Source organism: Schistocerca cancellata, chromosome 3, assembly GCF_023864275.1.
Source record: "Schistocerca cancellata isolate TAMUIC-IGC-003103 chromosome 3, iqSchCanc2.1, whole genome shotgun sequence".
NCBI classification, from domain to species: domain Eukaryota; kingdom Metazoa; phylum Arthropoda; class Insecta; order Orthoptera; family Acrididae; genus Schistocerca; species Schistocerca cancellata.
Window position 1 is genome coordinate 355,707,388 of NC_064628.1, and position 23,372 is coordinate 355,730,759.

General features: G+C 42.8%; 1 protein-coding gene across 3 annotated transcripts in view; it reads left to right on the forward strand.

Moving 5' to 3' along the window:
- LOC126175042 (putative polypeptide N-acetylgalactosaminyltransferase 9) overlaps window positions 1-23,372 on the forward strand; it is a 554,784-nt gene that overhangs the window by 92,576 nt on the left and 438,836 nt on the right. For all 3 annotated transcript variants that reach the window (XM_049921547.1, XM_049921546.1, XM_049921548.1), the window contains one exon: window positions 1,830-1,902. The gene's annotated coding sequence lies outside the window, so the exon portion shown is untranslated. Of the gene's footprint in view, window positions 1-1,829; window positions 1,903-23,372 lie in introns of those variants that run through there.

A 23,372-nucleotide genomic window follows, 5' to 3' on the forward strand; every position in this document is an offset into this window, starting at 1 on the left:
AACAATGAATGTTATTTAATATTTACATGTAAGAATCCTTGTAATCTGATCATTATTTACAAATTAATTATGAACTAGTCATTATAACAAAATGGTTCAAATGGCTCTGAGCACTATGGTACTTAACTTTTGAGGTCATCAGTGCCCTAGAACTTAGAACTACTTAAACCTAACTAACCTAAGGACATCACACACATCCATGCCCGAGGCAGGATTCGAACCTGCGACCATTGCGGTCGCGCGGTTCCAGACTGTAGCGCCTAGAACCGCTCGGCCACCTCGGCCGGCCATTATACCACAAAACTCTAATCCATGTATATGAATTCATTTCCACCTTGTCATGTCGTGGAGTTTTTATTACCTCTTTTGCCCTACTATGGTGATGTTATGCTAGTTATAAAAAAGTTTAAGTAGTGGGAAGTAAGGACCCTGGAGTCGAAACGTTATAATGTCAAACAAAAGCAAAAGATACATGGAAGATTTGATGGCTCAAACCGGTCTCCTTAGGACGTTTTCGGTAACAATAATTTTATCTTGTAACTCTTCCATTAATCTGCTTTTCCATGAAGTTGCGAAAGTTTTTTTTTTCTGTGTCTAAAAGTAACTGCAACCCGTCCAACGAACGTGAGTATATGACAAATTACGTAACAACCTAGTACGCACCAAAACCGTATCCACAACACCACCGCAATTCCAACTGCATAACACTGACGTTTTTGTGTTTGTTTACCAACAGCCACTCATGCAGTTGCAGAACATAATGATCCATATTTTACAATATTTATGAGTGTGCTATTTTAGCATGTTTTAAAATCAAAGAACCCAATGATGAAGGTGATGTTGTCGCTGAAAGTAGTTTGGGAATAAATAAATAAATAAATAAATATTGCATCAAGGCGGACCCACAATCTCATATTGTTGTTTTCCGATAACAATAGATAGTAGCTACAACATCTGCTGCCTGTTCTGTTCCAACAAAATATACTTTCAGTGCACTGTCATTTCGGAGCTCAAGAAATAGTACATATTCTATAGTCTGACACTTTGAAAATATTTAGTCCAAGGATGAGCACCGTTCGCGTGAACGATGAACAACTGTCTTTTCAACCATGATACCCTGTAAAGTCAATATGGGATACGTTGTCATTCCCCAGCACTGAGTGGTTTAGTCCTTAAAGAGGATGTCTTTGATATCTGTCAAGTAATTCGTCTGCTATAAGTAGTCCTGTAAAGAGTCTCATATAAAAATTTAAAAACCGACATGGTTTTATACAAATGTAAGAGACTGTTATGCAAAGAGACAGCAAGGCTCTAATTTTGCTGGGTCAGCACCCTTTGGCCAGAATGACGGTTAATTTTGCAAGAAAGGTGTTCAAGAATAGCGGCGTGTATATGTGCCAGCATACTCCAGTTTTCACGTTATACTGATTGCCATTTAAAAAGTGTATTGCTTCAGTTAAAAAGTTATTAATTATTTAGTTTATCTTGGCGGAAGAAATGTTAAGGCTATAGACTTTAAAGAATGGTATTGGGACCTGCATTCTATAATTTGCTGGAATGAACAGTTTATAGTGTGTCAACGTTCGCTGGACATTTGTATAGGAGTTGAGAGAGAGAGAGAGAGAGAGAGAGAGAGAGAGAGAGAGAGAGAGAGAGAGATCGAGGAGGAACACAAAATATAGCGCAGTTATTGTATATAGCTTTCATAAAATAATAAAGACAAGCAGTTCATGATCGTTTATACCGGCAGCAGATATTCATTTGTTGTTCATAGCACTGTGGCGCTGTAAGTGCAGCACATGAATTTGACGATCCGTTCTTTGTTCCAGGTCCGCAGCCCGTGTGTTCAACATAAACCTTTCATAGCTGCTGTGATAACAACGATCTCCAGACGCATTTCAGGTAAAGACTTTCCCTATTGGCTGCCAATTATTGTGTAATACTATTAAATAAACAACTGGCCATTAATATTGCGACGCCATGAGTATGGCCTGCAACAAATTCATCTACATCTTTACAACATGTGAAATACAAAACTCGAAATAAGAATATGCAAAATATCTTTCTGCACGTTGTACAAGCTATCTTGTGTAGATAAAGCCAATCGAACAAACTCATTCCTCAGATATAGCGCACTTGCATTTACATAATATCGAATATTATAGAAGATACGTCTATGAAACTAATTAGAAAGTATCAGAATGTATTAAAAAAGCGAGGGGTAGTAGGATTCAGTGAGACGTGAACCACCTACATGTCACCTGTTACCTCACAAATCTGCGTCTCTACTTATTACGCTACACTGACCATGAAGAATTTGCGCCCATACTTTACATTTTACCCCTGAAAGTTTTAAGTAGAGTAAATTCGTATGTTTGCTTCTAAAGTCCCGTGTCATATATTTACATTCATGGCTTGCACTACACATCTTAAGTAATGACTACTGCAATATGGCGGCTTAAACCATTTTAAACCTCTGCGAAGATGGTCAAAGACCGTATCCAGTAGATATTTGGGTTTAAAATAAAAGCAGCTGATGGTTCACATATGTATTTTATACATACATCATTGCGACTGATTGCTGTACTGTTTACTAATTACAATGAATACAATCACAGAGCAGAACTTTCCGTATGGCCGGCCGCTGTGACCGACCAGTTCTAGGCCCTTCAGTCCGGAACCGCGCTGCTGCTGCGGTCGCAGGTTCGAATCCTGCCTCGGGCATGGCTGTGTGTGACGTCCTTAGGTTAGTTAGGTTTAAGTAGTTCTAAGTCTGACGGACTGATGACCTCACATGTCAAGTCCCACAGTGCTTAGAGCCATTTGAACCATTTGTTTCCGTATGGAATCAAACCTGATACAGCATAGGAATGTTCTACAATTTTCCTGGTCAGCTCATTCTGTAGTTCTCTCTCACTCGTTGAAAACATCTGGTCGTGGAGTGGCACTATATTGGCACGGCACCAATCGCGAGCCACTATGACTTGTATAAACCCTGGCGTAGAATTGAAGCAGGATCCGTCGACGAAGCTCAGTTGGTCACGGTACCCAGCCGCGTTAGAGTCATGTGGCTGCCAGAGGTGACTTCTTTTCCAATCCAAGTAACCCCAGATCACCTACACTAATCACATATTCTTCCGTCTATACCTACACTTTCCTTATTTTACTTCCTTTCGTCACAGTTTTAGCGGTCCCTGCGTATTTCGCGCATCCTATTTCTCAGGAAGCGTATTGAAAACGTTAAATAGCACGAAAAAAATCTCCTTTAAAATACCGTTGTGCTCATCCATTAAGGGCCTCTACGGTGAGATATAAAGATTAATGGTTATCGGAATTATTTGTCTGATTAAGCGCTGAAGTAAGTTTACACGCATAGTTTTCGAATTTCATTCGTACCACATTCCAATGTATATTACTCGTCTTTTGCAACCCTTTTGGTTTTAAATAAACGTGTTTCATCTAGTTGTCTTAAGTATGTTCAGTAATCCACAGAAAGCGATTATAATAATAATTTAACTATTAATATTTTTACTCGTATCAAAAACTTTAGTACATAGTATTGATAGTAGGCAACAATATTTATTTTATAGTTACTTATGAGCCTGCTTTCGGGTTTATAGGTCATCTTCAGACAACTTAAGACTAAACAGGTGGTTCACACGATACCATCAAGAGTTCATAACTGTACAAAAGTTGTTTTACCAAAGATGTGTGACGTTTTATGAATGCTTGCGTATGCATAAAAACATGCGTTGTGATACCCACCAGGGAATAACTTCCATGGTTGGTTGATTTGGGAGAGTGGGGCCAAACAGCGAGGTCATTGGTCTCATCGGATTAGGGAAAGATGGGGAAGTAAGTCTGCTGTACCCTTTCAAAGGAATCATTCCGGCATTCGCCTGAAGCGATTTAGGGAAATCACGGAAAACCTAAATCAGAATGGTCGGATGCGGGTGTTGAATAGTCTGCGTTCCGCATGCGAGTACTCCCATGGTTCTAGAGGTAGCTGCAGAGAGAAAAACTCCAGGGGAAGTTAGATATTATCCAACAAATAAGTCAGGACGTTTGAGTTAGTTAATGTTCCACGGGTCATTTGAACGAATCTTTCATCGAAATAATGTGAAATGAGTTCCTTTACGGGATATTTATACATGATTATTGTTATCTTGAATGAACACTTTTTTACTTCTACTCAAGCAACTACAATTGATATTTTTTTTTCCCCGTGGCTACCAGTTTGCAAGTAGAATTTCGTAAGTGGAATCGATGTAGATGTCCAGCAGAAATGATTTCAAATTGGGTTTAAAAAGTGCTTCGCTACCTGTCAGACATTTTATGCTTTTGGGCAAATCATCACAAATTTTTGTTGTTGTTAATCGAATTTCTTTCTGAGCCACCGACACCTTTAACATGGGATAATAAAGGTTATTCCCCCGCCCCTCCCCCCCCCCTAGTGCTGTAGATATGTACATCACTGTTCTTCTCAAATTGTGGTGGATTATTTATGACGAATTTCATTAGCGAATGTGTGTGTAGGGGGATGCAAAAGTTCGGAGATGAGCAGGTCAACACAATGAAGGAAGTTGTGGCGGCCGGTCCGCCGCTCGTGGTCTCGCGGTAGCGTTCTCGCTTCCCGAGCACGGGGTCCCGGGTTCGATTCCCGGCGGGGTCAGGGATTTTCACCTGCCTCGAGATGACTGGGTGTTTGTGTTGTCCTCATCATTTCATCATCATCCAGGAAAGTGGCGAAATTGGACTGAGCAAAGGTTGGGAAATTGCACGGGCGCTGATAACCACGCAGTTGAGCGCCCCACAAACCAAACATCATCATCATCATGTGGCGGCCGGAGTGGGCGTGCGGTTCTAGGCGCTGCAGTCTGGAGCCGGGCGACCGTTACGATCGCAGGTTCGAATCCTGTCTCGGGCATGGATGTGTGTGATGATCTTAGGTTAGTTAGGTTAAATTAGTTCTAAGTTCTAGGCGACTGATGACCTCAGAATTTAAGTCGCATAGTGCTCAAAGCCATTTTGAAGTTGTGGCGGTCGCATCGGTCAGACGACTGATGACTGCATAAATAAATAATTAAATAAGTAAATGAAGTAGATTGTGAACATACTTTTATGTCTCTAGTATTTTATGTGTTGTACGTTGGCTCTCTTGTATGCAACTCTGAACACAAACTTTCGGAAGTAGTACCATACATTTAACGAAGGAGACACAACCGTGCTCATCTACATCGTTTACGTATAGTTAAAGGGAATGAAACTATGGTTCTAGAATGAGACACTACATACGTAAGTTCTAAATAATCAGGTATTAAATATAGTGACTTTGTTTTGTTGAGCACTGAAGGTGCCTTAAGCAAATAGATAAAATGTTGTGATTAATTAAAAACAAAAATAAAATTCGGTTCCAAAAAGCCATAGTAGTTCTTTTTATCTACATAATCATAGATTAATTTCACGTTCGTACTAAAATACGGTCACGTGCGTAGGTTAGGTTAGGTTAGGTTAGGTTAGGTTTGTAATCACTGCAACTGATTCGCATGAACCATGAACCCATGAACCATGGACCTTGCCGCTGGTGGGGAGGCTTGCGTGCCTCAGCGATACAGATGGCCGTACCGTAGGTGCAACCACAACGGAGGGGTATCTGTTGAGAGGCCAGACAAACATGTGGTTCCTGAAGAGGGGCAGCAGCCTTTTCAGTAGTTGCAGGGGCAACAGTCTGGATGATTGACTGATCTGGCCTTGTAACATTAACCAAAACGGCCTTGCTGTGCTGGTACTGCGAACGGCTGAAAGCAAGGGGAAACTACAGCCGTAATTTTTCCCGAGGACATGCAGCTCTACTGTATGATTAAATGATGATGGCATCCTCTTGGGTAAAATATTCCGGAGGTAAAATAGTCCCCCATTCGGATCTCCGGGCGGGGACTACTCAGGAGGACGTCGTTATCAGGAGAAAGAAAACTGGCGTTCTACGGATCGGAGCGTGGAATGTCAGATCCCTTAATCGGGCAGGTAGGTTAGAAAATTTAAAAAGGGAAATGGATAGGTTAAAGTTAGATATAGTGGGAATTAGTGAAGTTCGGTGGCAGGAGGAACAAGACTTTTGGTCGGGTGATTACAGGGTTATAAATACAAAATCAAATAGGGGTAATGCAGGAGTAGGTTTAATAATGAATAAAAAAATAGGAGTGCGGGTTAGCTACTACAAACAGCATAGTGAACGCATTATTGTGGCCAAGATAGACACAAAGCCCATGCCTACTACAGTAGTACAAGTTTATATGCCAACTACCTCTGCAGATGATGAAGAAATAGATGAAATGTATGACGAGATAAAAGAAATTATTCAGGTAGTGAAAGGAGACGAAAATTTAATAGTGATGGGTGACTGGAATTCGTCAGTAGGAAAAGGGAGAGAAGGAAACATAGTAGGTGAATATGGATTGGGGGGAAGGAATGAAAGAGGAAGCCGCCTTGTAGAATTTTGCACAGAGCATAACTTAATCATAGCCAACACTTGGTTCAAGAATCATAAAAGAAGGTTGTATACCTGGAAGAATCCTGGAGATACTAGTAGGTATCAGATAGATTATATAATGGTAAGACAGAGATTTAGGAACCAGGTTTTAAATTGTAAGACATTTCCTGGGGCAGATGTGGATTCTGACCACAATCTATTGGTTATGAACTGCAGATTGAAACTGAAGAAACTGCAAAAAAGTGGGAATTTAAGGAGATGGGACCTGGATAAACTGAAAGAACCAGAGGTTGTAGAGAGTTTCAGGGAGAGCATAAGGGAACAATTGACAGGAATGGGGGAAAGAAATACAGTAGAAGAAGAATGGGTAGCTCTGAGGGATGAAGTAGTGAAGGCAGCAGAGGATCAAGTAGGTAAAAAGACGAGGGCTAATAGAAATCCTTGGGTAACAGAAGAAATATTGAATTTAATTGATGAAAGGAGAAAATATAAAAATGCAGTAAATGAAGCAGGCAAAAAGGAATACAGACGTCTCAAAAATGATATCGACAGGAAGTGCAAAATGGCTAAGCAGGGATGGCTAGAGGACAAATGTAAGGATGTAGAGGCTTATCAAAAAAATGGTTCAAATGGCTCTGAGCACTATGGGACTCAACTGCTGTGGTCATAAGTCCCCTAGAACTTAGAACTACTTAAACCTAACTAACCTAAGGACAGCACACAACACCCAGCCATCACGAGGCAGAGAAAATCCCTGACCCCGCCGGGAATCGAACCCGGGAACCCGAGCGTGGGAAGCGAGAACGCTACCGCACGACCATGTAGAGGCTTATCTCACTAGGGGTAAGATAGATACTGCCTACAGGAAAATTAAAGAGACCTTTGGAGATAAGAGAACCACTTGTATGAATATCAAGAGCTCAGATGGCAACCCAGTTCTAAGCAAAGAAGGGAAGGCAGAAAGGTGGAAGGAGTATATAGAGGGTTTATACAAGGGCGATGTACTTGAGGACAATATTATGGAAATGGAAGAGGATGTAGATGAAGACGTAATGGGAGATAAGATACTGCGTGAAGAGTTTGACATAGCACTGAAAGACCCGAGTCGAAACAAGGCCCCGGGAGTAGACAATATTCCATTTGAACTACTGATGGCCTCGGGAGAGCCAGTCATGACAAAACTCTACCATCTGGTGAGCACGATGTATGAGACAGGCGAAATACCCTCAGACTTCAAGAAGAATATAATAATTCCAATCCCAAAGAAAGCCGGTGTTGACAGATGTGAAAATTACCGAACTATCAGTTTAATAAGTCACAGCTGCAAAATACTAACGCGAATTCTTTACAGACGAATGGAAAAACTAGTAGAAGCCGACCTCGGGGAAGATCAGTTTGGATTCCGTAGAAATGTTGGAACACGTGAGGCAATACTGACCTTACGACTTATCTTAGAAGAAAGATTAAGAAAAGGCAAACCTACGTTTCTAGCATTTGTAGACTTAGAGAAAGCTTTTGACAATGTTAACTGGAATACTCTCTTTCAAATTCTGAAGGTGGCAGGGGTAAAATACAGGGAACGAAAGGCTATTTACAGTTTGTACAGAAACCAGATGGCAGTTATAAGAGTCGAGGGGCATGAAAGGGAAGCAGTGGTTGGGAAAGGAGTAAGACAGGGTTGTAGCCTCTCCCCGATGTTATTCAATCTGTATATTGAGCAAGCAATAAAGGAAACAAAAGAAAAATTCGGAGTAGGTATTAAAATTCATGGAGAAGAAGTAAAAACTTTGAGGTTCGCCGATGACATTGTAATTCTGTCAGAGACAGCAAAGGACTTGGAAGAGCAGTTGAACGGAATGGACAGTGTCTTGAAAGGAGGATATAAGATGAACATCAACAAAAGCAAAACGAGGATAATGGAATGTAGTCAAATTAAGTCGGGTGATGCTGAGGGAATTAGATTAGGAAATGAGACACTTAAAGTAGTAAAGGAGTTTTGCTATTTAGGGAGTAAAATAACCGATGATGGTCGAAGTAGAGAGGATATAAAATGTAGACTGGCAATGGCAAGGAAAGCGTTTCTCAAGAAGAGGAATTTGTTAACATCGAGTATAGATTTAAGTGTCAGGAAGTCGTTTCTGAAAGTATTTGTATGGAGTGTAGCCATGTATGGAAGTGAAACATGGACGATAACTAGTTTGGACAAGAAGAGAATAGAAGCTTTCGAAATGTGGTGCTACAGAAGAATGCTGAAGATAAGGTGGGTAGATCACGTAACTAATGAGGAGGTATTTAATAGGATTGGGGAGAAGAGAAGTTTGTGGCACAACTTGACTAGAAGAAGGGATCGGTTGGTAGGACATGTTTTGAGGCATCAAGGGATCACAAATTTAGCATTGGAGGGCAGTGTGGAGGGTAAAAATCGTAGAGGGAGACCAAGAGATGAATACACTAAGCAGATTCAGAAGGATGTAGGTTGCAGTAGATACTGGGAGATGAAGAAGCTTGCACAGGATAGAGTAGCATGGAGAGCTGCATCAAACCAGTCTCAGGACTGAAGACCACAACAACAACAACAACATGCTGATTGGGTGTTGGCTGCTGCTGCATGTGTTCCTTGATCTCCGTATTATCTACGCACACGTGGCTGCTCGCTCACTGCTTGTCATTCTCTAGCCTGGACACTCCACTTTGACCTGCATTATAATACTTTGTACGTAACTTTGTTTTTCTGATCTTATAAAATTCACGTTCACAAAAGAAAGCCGTTTTACCATTTCCATCATTTTCATTATAGCTAACTGAAAGTCGACAATTCTGTTTCAGCTAGTAGTTGTGTGTTTCTATTTTCATTAAACTCTCGATAATGATATTCTAAGTTATTCGAATAAAATGGTAATTGATACATGATTTCCAGTAAGCCGTTAATTTCTTTGAGCAAGTAATGTTTCACCACTGCTGTGGCATCTAATTCTTGGTTTATGCATTTCCTCTTTACATTACATTTGTTTCTTTTTCTGTATATCCTTTCCAATGACAGTTTTATTGTGAATGAATTATTCCATGGCTCTTGCAGCGAACCTGCTCTTAACTTTAAGCGATGGTTTTTTATGGGTTCTAGATTTTTCGACATCTTTTTTGGACCTGTTGTATTTTTGGCAATATTTTATTCCTACTTGTTCAGTTTCTAACTGTTGCTTAAAGGTGGTTTTCATGCTATCTCACGGCACTTGGCATTATTACTGCTAAATTTCAATGCAGTGTAGTCAAAATCGCTTTGAAATGAGTGAGAGCTGAAAATCGCGAACAGTTAAGAGAAAAACGTTGGGTAGTGAATATCTTATAAACGATGTTTCAAAATTATTCGTTCGATGTCACAAGATTATAGCTTGCACATAAATGGAGGTAGGAACATACGGTAAATTTTATCGTAGGCGTAGCCCTACAAAGTTTTTGTTTTCAAAACAACAATTCGATTTTGCATGCCAGTATCTTGATATAATGTTGGAATACTTTTGATGATCACGTTTAGTATCAAAGGTGTTATTTATATTTCACAAGGGTTCAGCACGCCATCCAACTGACGCACGACTTTTAAACAAACTCGTCTCCTACTTTTGAAATCATTGCATTCACTGCTGATCGTAACCTAAAGTTGCTGGAAGGGGAGTGAGCCCCCCCCCCCCCTCTCCCCTCTTCCCTCTTCCTGCCCCATGCCACCACACACATAAAAAGATAATGCGCATACCTTGAGATCAGGCGACCTTGGAGTCAAATATTGGAATGTGAGATGCGATCGGGCATACAGCCCTTCCATTCGTTAAGGCAGCTAATTATTATGCCGTGTAGTTGTAACTGAATTGCACCGTCCTGTTGACACGGAAAACGTCTTTTGTTGCTGCTTTATCTCGTCTAGACTCCACCCACAGTGGGTATTGAACAAGCGGGAGAAGTGTTCTGGCCACCAGGTGCAAATCTGGCGCTGTGAATGCAAATAAGACGTACAGAAATGTCTCCATATGTAATGAGTAAGGAACGGATCATTGGCAGAAAAGATCAAACAAGTGAGAAAGGCATGATGCTGATTTTATTTTAAAACGCTACTTACACAGTTTCTTCAGTATGAGCACTGGAGATGTCGACGAGATGCTGCATCAGTAAAACGACGTGAACAATAGCTGCTCGCAGCAGTTCCGATGGAATATGAGCAACGTGTTACTGTATACTGGCCTTCAGATCAGGTACAGACCTAATGTGTCCCTGGTAAACACGTTCTTTCAGATTCCAAAGACCCAAACGTCACATGGCTTCAAATTAGGTGACCTTGCATGCCACGCATCTGGAAAACCTCTGGAGATAACACGTTCGTGAAAGGTTGCATTATGTAAATTTTTCATTGGGCGAGAGACATAAGGTGTTATGTTGCTCCATCTTGCATGAAAACAGTGTTTTACACACAGTTGCGCTCTTCAAAAGCAGAGCTCACCTGCTGTACAAGGAGATCCCAATAACGTGCAGACATCACGGTACGCCTGACAGGTCCTCAAAGAAGAGCGGGGCGAGAATAAAGGTGTTTGTGAGTCCACGCCATGCAGTCACATATGAGTGCAATGGCTCTTCGTGAACACCACGCGTGTAAACAGTACCCCAAATTCGACAGTGACGTGTATTCACTGCACCCTGTAGTGTAAGAAGTTCCTCGTCATTCCATATAATATTGTCTGGTCACATGTCTTCAACTTCGATCCGTGCCACAAACTGAAGAGCAAATTCAGAGCGTTGCCGCGGGTCGTGAGGGATCAGTTGCTCCACCATCTCGATCTTGTACATGTATCGGTGTAAAATAGACCGCAAAACTTTGCGTAATGTTGACCGTGAGATGGACAATTCTTGTGACACTTCACGAGCACTTGCACTACCTGAGGTACGTGCTGCATGGTCAGTTACTCGTAGAGCAACAGCAACCTAGTCGATAACCACTACGTGCCACGCGAAGCTCACCTATGTTTTCGAATTTCAACACCATCTTCTGTAAACCACTTAATGACGCTGAACCTCTCCTAGAACCTTTTCCAGTCGACAATCTCTCTCAATGCAACACTGTTATAGCTGCCGTTCACATAAAACAGTTTCAGAAAAAGCGGGTCTCTGTTCTCGACAGCCTTAGTATTCTCTCAAGTTATGCCTTGTGAAATGACAGCGTGGATGTCACAGTCATAAAAACAGCGTACAGCACCAGATTTGCATCTGGTGGCCAGATTTGGAACTAAATGTTTTTTCAGCGTAAATCGGTTCTGCATTAACGCTTTAGCATATCTACTAGGTTTCGCTGTCATACGATAATTACAGCCCAATCGACCCCTATCAGTAGCTACACTTTACTTTTAACCACCCGGTACATGAACTGGTAATTTGCAATTGGCACCAAGTTAAACTTTTATATTCGATACGTAAGTTAAAATTTACGCCAAGTTCCTGTCTTTTGTCGTTTGAAACGGGGCGAATCAGTTTGAAACACCCTGTTCATTGCAGAAAGGAGGCTGATAGGTCTAGAACTATTTAAGCATTATTCCAGTTTTGGACAATTGTTTTAGTTATAGAACATTCTGTAAATAATTTTGTAAGTTCTTTTACCTTCAGATTTTTCCTGCAAACTTTTTCGTTATTGATACGACGCATTACTGCAGTTATTCACTACATAGTTTTTCAGTTGCTAGATTTTGCATTACCCGTTTCCAGTGATTTCGTAATCATCTTAAGTAGGGTCACAATTTAATGGTACACTGGCCACGGTAAATTTGAACCATTAGGCTGTTTTTCTGGCGTCAGCAGTTGAAAACGTAAGAGCGCACTACTAGCGGGTTTATAATAACAGGAATCGGTCCACGTGTTTTTCTCGCGAAATATTCTTTTTTCTAAGTTAGCAGAAAAAGTACTATAAAGACTAATTCATGCCTTAAGCAGGCTTCGAAGTCTTACACTTGCGTTTGTGTAAGACTGCGGAGGAGTCTCGGCGACTGGATTTGTTTTTCCTCGCTCCACTCTTCGTATGCTGCGTCTGATATCTAGCTCTACTGCAAAGTTTGCCGTATATGTATGTATATAATGAGAGAGAGGGAGAGAGACTGTTTTCGCCGAGTGCTGTGTAGTGTCTGCGTTGATATGCATGAGTATGGAAATGAATGTAAGCATGGCGCGTGTTGAATCATGATGCCGGCATGTAACTTATTCCTGTCGTAAAGGATCATGGGAAGAGCCACAGAAGCATACATCTATGCCCATCAGACGTCGTACGCATAACCATCTGTTCATTCACTATTCGGAAGATATCGTGGATTTAAACCACGAAAAAAGTTCGCAGGCAACTGATTATGCATAGACTGCTTACTATCTCGTAACGTGATAGCAGTGTTTTAAAAAATTATTTGCACTAAAGAAATTATGCTCAGCTAACTATTATCGAAGTGCAATTTCAGCTTCAGGAAGAAACTGTGGAAGATATATACGGCTAAAATATCATAGATAAATCGTAATGTATCCAGTTCTAGTGTGAATTGGTGTTAAATCACATACGGCGCCTCTGTATAGTTGCATTATACGTGAGACTCATCCAGACTGTCTTTCTAATGTTCCCCACCAAACGATGTTGAAGTACGCAGTGTAAGAAAGAGACTTTTGCTCATTGCCATTTCGCAGTCTCTATAGAAATAACTGTATTGAAATGAAGCTCTATGCAGGTTTGTCACAGGACCTATAAACTAAGAAACTCAGAACCGGGATTGTAATCTTCCTACATCATTATAATCAGTTACATTGACTATATTCACAATGTATGCTGTTTGTTGCTGTTCATATTATCATTTAAGAAAATGGAAAGAACTTCCAAAATGTGCTTCTGCAACTGAATCTCCTAATTAAGCAATACAATACTAAAACATTAAAACGGAAGGAAAAATCATGCTTTTCAGAAAAGCGCATACAATTACAAGAAACCACTAACGATCCTCGTCCCTTAGTCTTCAAAGAATCCATGTCTCGTGAATAAAACAACTTCAAACATCTAATGACGAATGAATGTGTTAAATATTTGACATTAACCATGTAAAACCCTTACAATTGAAGACAAGAAACCTCCACTATGTTGGTTTTATTAGTTTCGGGTTACCCTCATGGCGCTCTTATTCTCAGACGCTGCTTGAATATAGTTTTCGTAATTTACGTGCCTTGAGATGCACTGGCTCAAGACGTAAATAATTCCTATATCTAATACTTGACTTATTGTGTCTCTTAATGACAGCATTTTAAATTTGGTCAATAATTAAATGAAATACTGGAAATCAAATTTTTGTTGCCCATGAAAGCTGTTAAATATCCACGCAACAAGGAGACACAGTGACCGCCTGACCGCTTCAGCCGTTTAGTAATTTGAATACCTGCGTTAATAAACACCACCTTCCATAATACGCTAACCTTGTCAGCTCTACGTAACTATTACATCCAAATTCTGTGCGTTCTGTTTCGCATTTTCTATTCTTCATCAACCTCTGCTATTTTCCCCACGAGTGCTCCCTCTGTTACCAACTTAAGTACTTCAAGATGCCACATCTGATGCACCACAAATCTGTCTCTTCCTCTGGTAAAATTTTTCCGTAGAATTCTTCCTTCACACATTCTTTACAGTATATTTCGTATTTATCTCTAACTTTTTACGCAATTCAGTAAAACCACATTTCGTATGCATTTAGTTCTCTACTCTCCAAAATTCCGATAGGTTTTATTTCACTTTCGTGCACTGCAGTACACCACAAGGTCTGTACCATCTACGAACTTTAGCATTGTTATATGTTGCACCTTTTTCCTCACTTTTCTCATTTTCTTTTCCTTCGTCCACTGCCCTTCGGCGTACAAGGCGAAAAACAGTGGCGATAAGCATCAGTTCTTTATTAAACTCTCCTTTTCAGGTACTTGGATTTCTCGACGCTCCCCTTTTATTACTGCTGAATCCTGAGACTTGCGCCCACTCACGCTATAACCCGGTTTTCAGGGTTGCCTAATGGGCGTACGTCAACAGAATAACAACAGCAACATGTTTATGGTGGGGATTATGGGACCCGCCACTCGGTCAGGCGACTCCAAAGTCACTGCAGTACTTCCTTACGCTGGTCGCTTGTACGACCAGGAAACATCTGCTTGACCAGTATTTCGGAAGCCACATGTAGATTGTCCACTAGCTGCCTAACTGTGGTCGCCAGATAATCTTCGAGCGATCATTCAGAATTCTATTAGGGTTTATCAATATTCAGAGTCTGGACTGAGCCCAGTCAGTTTGCTAGCCTGGTTTGGACGTCGAATCAGGAATGTACGAGGGGCGCTCAGTAAGTAATGCAGCACACTTTTTCTGAAAGCGCGTTGGTTTTATTCAGGATCCCAGTATACCGTATTTTTCCCCACTCTTTACGCTACAAAACCATGTTTTGGGACAGGGTCTCTATGGGCACATGGTACCACTTCACTAGGCGACGTTGGAGCCAGGGTTTTGTTGTATCGATAATCTCCCCCCCCCCCCCCCCCCCCCCGTACTGCGTCCTGTGGAGCGCATGCTTCATTGGGCCAAAGAGATGGAAATCGAAAGGTGTGAGATCCTGCATGCTTCATTGGGCCAAACAGATGCAAGTTGCAAGGTGCGAGATCGGGGCTGCAGGGTGGATGAGGAAGAACAGTCCAATGAAGTTCTGTGAGATGCTCTCGGGTGTGTCAGCACTACCAACAGAAACTTCCAGCTGTGCAGCGAGATGTTGGATTGTGATGCGTTGATCACCTCGAATGAGAGTGTCCGCACTTTCCAACATTACAGAATTCACAGCCGTATGCGGCCGGCTGGCACGCGGGTATCAGACAGGTTTGCTCGACGAAGATGCGATGATGACAGACTCCTCGCCTACGACTCACCGTCCTTTTGTTCTCTGCTAGGTCTTCGTAGACATTCTCCAGACTCCTATAAATATCTGTCATTACAGATGCCATATTGAAGGCTACATATAGATCCGCCACCCATCGGAATTTCATGAATCTATAGTGGCTGGAACGGAATATTCCACAGTGACCCACAAAAAACCCGCATTTTTTCAACCGAAAATGGCCGAGCAATCAGAAATGTTGCATTACTTATTCAACACCCCTCGTATAACTTACGCGATTTGGACTTTTGCTTCTTTGTAAGTGATCTTTAGTGATGTTGTCCATTTCATCCAGAGGCTTCTCATACGACGCGAATCGTATAGATTTTGGAGTAAATTAACGTGATGGCTTATAATAATGTAATTTTTAGTTACTTAGCAACCCTGGAGAAACTGACATCCATTGGCGTGCAATAGAGCACTCTGTGACTATCGTCGCAACAATTACTCTCAATTCAGTTTTGTAGACGGCTGCCCTTGGAAGTGATGCTCGCAATGGAACATGTGAACCATACTCAGCGCCTTGCAGGATGTCAGCGGCCCCACGCAAGTTGTGCCCGAGAAGACAGACGCATTGTTCGCTCGGCCCTGCAGCATCGTAGTGCCACGTCCCGTAACTGGAGTAATGGTGGCCTATTTACAGCAGGACAAGTATACAGATGGACAGTGCGACGACGTCAGCAGGATCGCGAACTGCTAGCGCGGCCGTCATTGTTGCTGTTTACTTTCTTGCGGCGGCAGAGACAGGCGTGCAGATGATAGTGATGCTCCAAACGACGACAGTAGACACAGGAGTGCCATCTAATGGGCTTTACAGTGACGTCATGGTACTTCGAGATAGACATATTTGTGTGTGGAAGCTGTGAGTAGAACGGACGTTCCCAGATAACACAGGTTGTCATCATTTGGGTACAACGTCTGGTCTAGTGGTGTGGGGTGCAATTCGCTATAGAAGACCATCACCTGTGGTTTACATAGCTACTAATTCGAGCAGAAGCCGTTACATACGTGGTAAGGCCGGTGGCTGTGACCAATCTTAGAGGTCTGTGTGTGGTTATCTTTCAACAAGATAACGCAAGACCGCATGTTGCTCGTGCTATGGCGTACCAGCACATTCTGCAAATCCCTCGCCCAATGAAAACAACTGGTCATGTGTTCCTGAGAGAATGGCACACCACCAGTCGCCAGACACTACAACTGATAGACTAACATGGAATGACGTACCAGTATCTGTCATCTAAGTGCTGTTAAATTCCATACCTGTCCACGTTAGGGCCAGTGTTGCTACTTGAGATGAAAGCTCTGTGTGCTAAATTTCGCGACCTGTACACCCCCCCCAAAACATCCTCAAATTTAATCATGTATTCTTCATACTACAGTGTGTAAGCACAATGTAAATTTTCATTATTGGCTCTCCTTCCTGGTGCTCCAATATTGATGGCCATATACCAGTAAAATGCATTAAGAGTGTTGCATTTATCTTTGCGTGTTTTATGATGTGTTCTCGTAATGTGATGGTGTGTTTTCTACTTTATGCTGATGATTTACGTGGCAGAGGCTGAAAAGTACTATAGAATGTAACATCATTAGTGTTCTTTTTATTAACGTTGACTAGCGTTGTGTTTTCAACACATAAGTCATTTTTAGTTTAACTCAGATTTTTCACAGTTGTGTTGTTACCTATATGTGTTTCTGTAGGGGTATTGATTTATACAGGGCGATAAAGCAGTCCCTACCAACGGATTTTATGCAACCCACAACGCCTTCAGCTACCATATGGAAGGTTTTCATATTCTCTCTCATACTGCATACAAACTATTACTCCTATAGAAAAAGTAAACAGGATCTTACTGTAGGAAACGTAACGTAATTTAATTTTGTACTGGGATAAGTTTACACTAGAGGTTATAGATTTCAAATTATTCAAGAAAAACGCACAAAGGTGACCTCCAAACGCGTTTTTCTTGAAAGAGTCGAAAACCGTGGCCTCCAGCGAAAACGTATCCCAGTACGAAATGTAACCACATTAAATGTTCTGTAACAAGGCCTTGTTTATATTTTCTGTAGGGCTAATAGTCTGTGCGTAGCAAGTGAGACAATACGAAAATCTCAGCTGTAGTTTTTTAGGGCATTATGGGTTTCATAAAACCCATCGATAGGGGTAGCTGAATCACTCGATATACTGACTACAGCTGTAAATACTTGCCGACGATCTAAGGTGGAAATTGGATACAGATATTCTCACAGGGCGTGACATCTGAAAGAAGTAATATGAGCAACACAAAATGAAACAAATAATAAAAATTAATTTAAAGCACTGACAGTATTATGAAAAGCATAGTTGCTGCTCACCAATAGTGGAGATGCTGAGTCGGTATACGGTGAGAAGCAACTATCCTTTTCATAATATTGCCATTATTCCATCCTGGATTTTCCATTGTTTAATTTAAAGCATTGATACAGAATGCAATAGACAACGTGATGCGTTGCACTGTAGCTGATGTCCTAACACTAATCGGACCTAACACATTGAAAGCGAAAGAGCTGATCTACAGGAATTCAAATTTGGACAGCTTCATCTGACTGCTTGTAAGTCTGGCTTTATGACTTAGGCTTCGCGCTAGGCGTTTCCTGTGCGACAACCATGCGCTTATAGCGACTGGCGCAGCTGGAAGTAGCCCAAAGCGGCATTGCGTCCTGTAGATGTCCGTGACCAACGGAATTACATCTACATGCACTCGTCAGTTGAGCTGTGTGAGTACAATGTACACCAACGAAGAGAATGTAGAAATGCTACTCATCCATGGGGAATGTAAGTTGGCAGAACAGGAATTGCTATACTGTTTTCTTATGTACGTGTACATTTAGTATAGCAGTTTAGTCCTTTTAAATACTGTTGTGTAGAGTAGGCATACAGTAAAATCTCTCCTTCCTACAAACTGTATCGACATAAAAGTTTCTTTTATTGTTGATGTTGAAGGTAGGCGTAATGCTATGCAGGCAGCGGAACTGTACAGAGAGCGATATCCTGACAAGAACCCACCTTCCCGATGGATGTTTCCTCTTCTTGTTGTGACGCTTCAGGAAACGGGAAGTGTCATGCCACCACAACGCAATCGTTGTAGCACTCGCATAGACGGAGCTGCCGAATTTACTGTTCTCGTTTCATTTGCTATGAATCCACATGAGAGCAAACGACAGCTTGAATACGAGATTGGTATACCTAAAACCAGTGTACATCGTATTCTTACATGTCACCGGTTCCATCCTTACCGTGCACACCTGCATCAAGAATTGCATGGGAATGATTTCCAGAATGGTGTACAGTACTGTCAGTGGGCACAGCAGCAAATCCTCTCCAACCCGAACTACTTCTCCAATGTTCTACTTACCGATGAATGTTCCTTCTCAAACAAAGGACAGGTAAATACAAGGAACATGCATTATTGGTCCAGCGACAACCCACGATGGCTTAGACAGGTGGAACATCAGCGTCAGTGGAGAGTTAACGTCTGGTGTGGGATGCTTGGTACTACAATTATTGACCCTTATTTCATCAATGGTAGTCTAAACGGCACAGCGTATGCCAATTTCCTCAGACGAATTCTTCCTTCTCTTCTGGATGAAGTGCCGCTAAGAACCAGAATGCGTATGTGGTATCAACACGACGGATGTCCAGCACATAATGCCTTGCGTGCACGTTGTGTTCTGAACCGAATGTATGCTGCCATATGGATTGGTCGAGGAGGAACAGTTACATGGCCTGCTAGGTCTCCTGACATAAATCCTCTGGATTTTTTTCTTTGGGGATGCATTAAAGACTATGTCTATCGCGATATTCCAACAACTCCAGAGGACATGCAGGAACGTATCGTGCTTGCTTGAAATTCTATTCAGCAGGCAACACTGGAAGCTGTAAATAATTCTTTCATTCAACGACTGCACCAGTGTATCAGTGTGCAGGGTCACCACTTTGAGCACCTTTGAATGTTCTACTTCTGGGAAATGGTACAGAACAGTCAAAGTCAATTTTGTGTTATGTTTTTACTTGGTTTTCATTTGTTTTCTGACAAATCCAGCAACTGGACGAGTTGCAGGTGTCAGCGCCCTGAATGGCAGCTGGCATGATTAGAGGCGGATGGAGCTGGCTATTCGAAAGTCTCTTGACAGAACCATAAATAGGTTCCAATTTATGAGCGCTATCTAGTCGGCGAATGTTCGGAACTTAAGACACCAGGCTTGAACAGTGCTGGAATGGTGATGCCCTTTTCCGTATGAATACGTTTACAGCAACGTATGTCACTGTTGAATACGTGTAGCTTATGTTCCAGCGGCTTACCCGCCGCGCGCTCTCTCCCTGCGCGTTACGTCACGCCCCTGGCCGGTGACAGATCCCGCGCAAGTCACCACAGCCGTCGCCACAACGCCCCCGCGCCGCCACGCCCGGCCGCGATAACATTCCAGCCGGGCTCCAGCTCCAGCCGCTGGCCCTGCTCGGGAAGCCAGCCGCGCCTTCGGCTGCTGGAAAGGTCGCCGAAATGCGTCACGGCGCCGCACAGCGCCACAGCCCTTTGTCGAGCGACACGCGGGCGTTGGTGGCGCAAGCCTGTCGAGGACTGCCGGCTCGACACTGGAAGCAGAAGCTTACCGGCTACTGGTACGTCGTACGCGAAACAGCAGGACAAAGTAATACGGTATTATTCTATGGATTGGTGATCGAAAATTGCCCGCCTCCAGCGCTGAGTGGTCGGTGCGGCTGACTGCCATGCGGATGAGCCGGATTCGATTCCCCCTACTGGCAGGGGTTCTTCTTCGGTGGCAGGACTGGAAAACGGTGCACTCAGCCTTGGGACGTCAATGGAGGAGCTACTTGACTCCAGGTCACGAAAACTGAAAACGGCCTGGAGGGCGAATTGCTGACTCCACGCCCTCCATACGGCATCCATTGACGCCATTGGCGGAGGATGACATGGAGGTCGGTCGGTACCGTTGGGCCCACTACGGCCCGTGGACAGAATATATGTTTACGTATTCCAGAATTCCCGAAATTTGAATTTTTTGTGCAAATCCTAAAGATTACGCTCAAATGCCGCTTGGTGTCTTCCTGAACATCTTTTTGAATGAGTATGACAAGAGCCTGCATTGGTTTGGATATTTGCTGGTGACCGTATTTCCACTGTCGTATTTCCGTGAGTTTGCCTGCAATGGCTAACATGTCTATATAATTTTCTTTTCTTTAAAACTGGGAAAAGGGCTGCTGAAATGCACCAAATGTTCAAACCTCTGGAGACAACGCTTTAAAGTGATATACAGACACGTATAAGCATCAAGAAAACGAGCGAACGTCGACTGACGTCACCGTTCCGGTCGCCCGTCAACCGGAAATACGCTAGAAAATGTTCAGAAAGAGAGGCAGCTGTTCCTGCAAGATCGTACAGACAGCATCCAAGGACTCTGCAACACCTTGTGATTAAGTTCTGAACATGATAACGCATCGTGTAACAACAGTTGCAGGACTGTGGTGAAATTACTGCCACGGCTGCTTCAAGACGATTGGGTGCCGCAGGTACATCTACATCTATCTGCATATTCCGCTTTACACCAGACGGTGCGTGGCGGAGGGTAAATTGTACCAATGCTAACAATTCCCTTTCCCGTTGCACAAGCAAACGGAGCGAGGGGAGAACGACTGTGTGTTCAAATGGCTCTGAGCACTATGGGACTTAACATCTAACGTCATCAGTCCCCTAGAACTTAGAATTACTTAAAGACATCACACACATCCATGCCTGAGGCAGGATTCGAACGTGCGACCGTAGCGGTCGCGCGGTTCCAGACTGAAGCGCCTAGAACCTCTCGGCCACACCGGCCGGCGACTGTGTGTATGCTTTTGCATGAGTCCTAATTTCTGTTGCCTTCGCTGTTTATATGTAGAATCGTTCTTGAGTCTGTTGAAGATGCCGGTTCTCTAAAGATCACGTTTAAAGGTCACGTTCTTTTTCTCAAATAACTCGAAAATGGCGGATATGGTTTTCAGTAAAAAATTAAACTACATAAATTTACTACAAAAAACGTCCTATTCATTTTACTCTGTAGAACTAATACACTGAAGACCCAAAGAAACTGGTACACCTGCCTAATATAGTGTAGGAGCCCGCAAGCAGGCACAAGTGCCGCAACACGACGTGGCATGGACTCGGCTAACGTCTGAAGTAGTGCTGGAGGAAATTGACACCATGAATCTTGCAGGGCTGTCCATAAAAATTTTTCAAATGGCTCTGAGCACTATGGGACTGAACTGCTGTGGTCATCAGTCCCATAGAACTTAGAACTACTTATACCTAACTAACCTAAGGACATCACACACATCCATGCGCGAGGCAGGATTCGAACCTGCGACCATAGCGGTCGCGCAGGTCGAGACTGTAGCGCCTAGAACCGCTCGGCCACTCCGGCCGGCAGGCTGTCCATAAATCCGTAAGAGGACGACGGGACGGAGATCTCTTCGGAACAGCACGTTGTAAGGCGTCTCAGATTTGCCCAATAATATTCATGTAGCCACTCTTCATTCTTACCTCGGAGGTACTGTGTCCCAACGCTCGTGCGCCTACTATAACACCACAGTCAAACTCACTTAAATTTTGATAACCTGCCGTGGTAGCAACAGTAATCGACCTTTGACAACGGCGTCAGACACTTATTGTCTTATGTAGGCGTTGCCGACCGCAGCGCCGTATTCTCCCTTTTTACATATCGCTGTATTTGAATGCGCATGCCTATACCAGTTTCTTTGGCGCTTCAGTGTAGTTTTCGCAATGCAGGAGGAGGAAAAATGGCAGACTATTAAAAACAGAGTTTTAATGGTACAGAATTAATGTTTAGTAGTGAATGAATTGGGCTGAGAACAAATACGAAATTTGTATACCGCATCTAACAACAGTAGAACTGAAGAGCAGGCAGCCGAATGCCCACTCTGTGTCCCCAATGAGTCACAAGCAGTAGTTACGAGGTGTTTCACAAAGCTGTACCTAACCTTCCGCAGCTCGCCTTCTTATGAATCACCGGGGACGCAGAGTCCAGGCACACGGGGAGTCTTCATTTTGCACGTATGCAGATATGAGTTACTAATAACGCATATGAACAGGATCTACATAAATTTCTGCACATTGCTAGAGGAGAAATTGATTCTGTCCTGTACGACGACTTACACCACCACGAACGCTGCCTCAGTACAGATTGCGAGCCTATATGTCGCTGGTAAATTTTTATAGCTGATTATGGCAAAAAAAGCCGAAACCGGTAACGAGTTTTAATAAAATATCCTGTAACCAGGACATTGACTTTTACAGTCTAATCCGATACGACGGTGACCTATCTCCGCGGGAGGTGATGACGGCCTCATTTCGCAAAATGTGGAGAAGAGCTGGACAGAAGCAGTGCAATTTATAAACAGCTCTATCTGCTTCTTCATCGAAGAGTCAAAATGCATTTTGACTACAATTGTTGCTAACGGAAGACTAGATAGCACCCAGGGCCTGACATGGCATGGGGTAGCAGTCTTTTTTTTTGGGGGGGGGGGGGAGGGGCGGCAGGGGGAACTCAAGCTCAAGTAAGTTTCGTGATGAATGGCGAGATTGGTGAAATAGTTTTGAGATTTCACGACGAATGGCTCTGGGGTGCGCCTACTACTAGCCAGTATCCGTTACATGCGTAGCGTTCTGCAAATTAATGCTTTGCTGAAGTATCTGTCCGACGCAGTGGACGCGAATTTGGTCCTTGTAATTTTTTGAGCGTGGATTTGTAGTTGTGCTCATTGGGCACGCGTTTCTAGGTGCATCTAAAACCAAGAAGCCAAGAACAGCTGTGTTGCCCCTAAAATATAAGACTGCAAGAATGGTTGGGACAACCTAAATGATTATATTTCC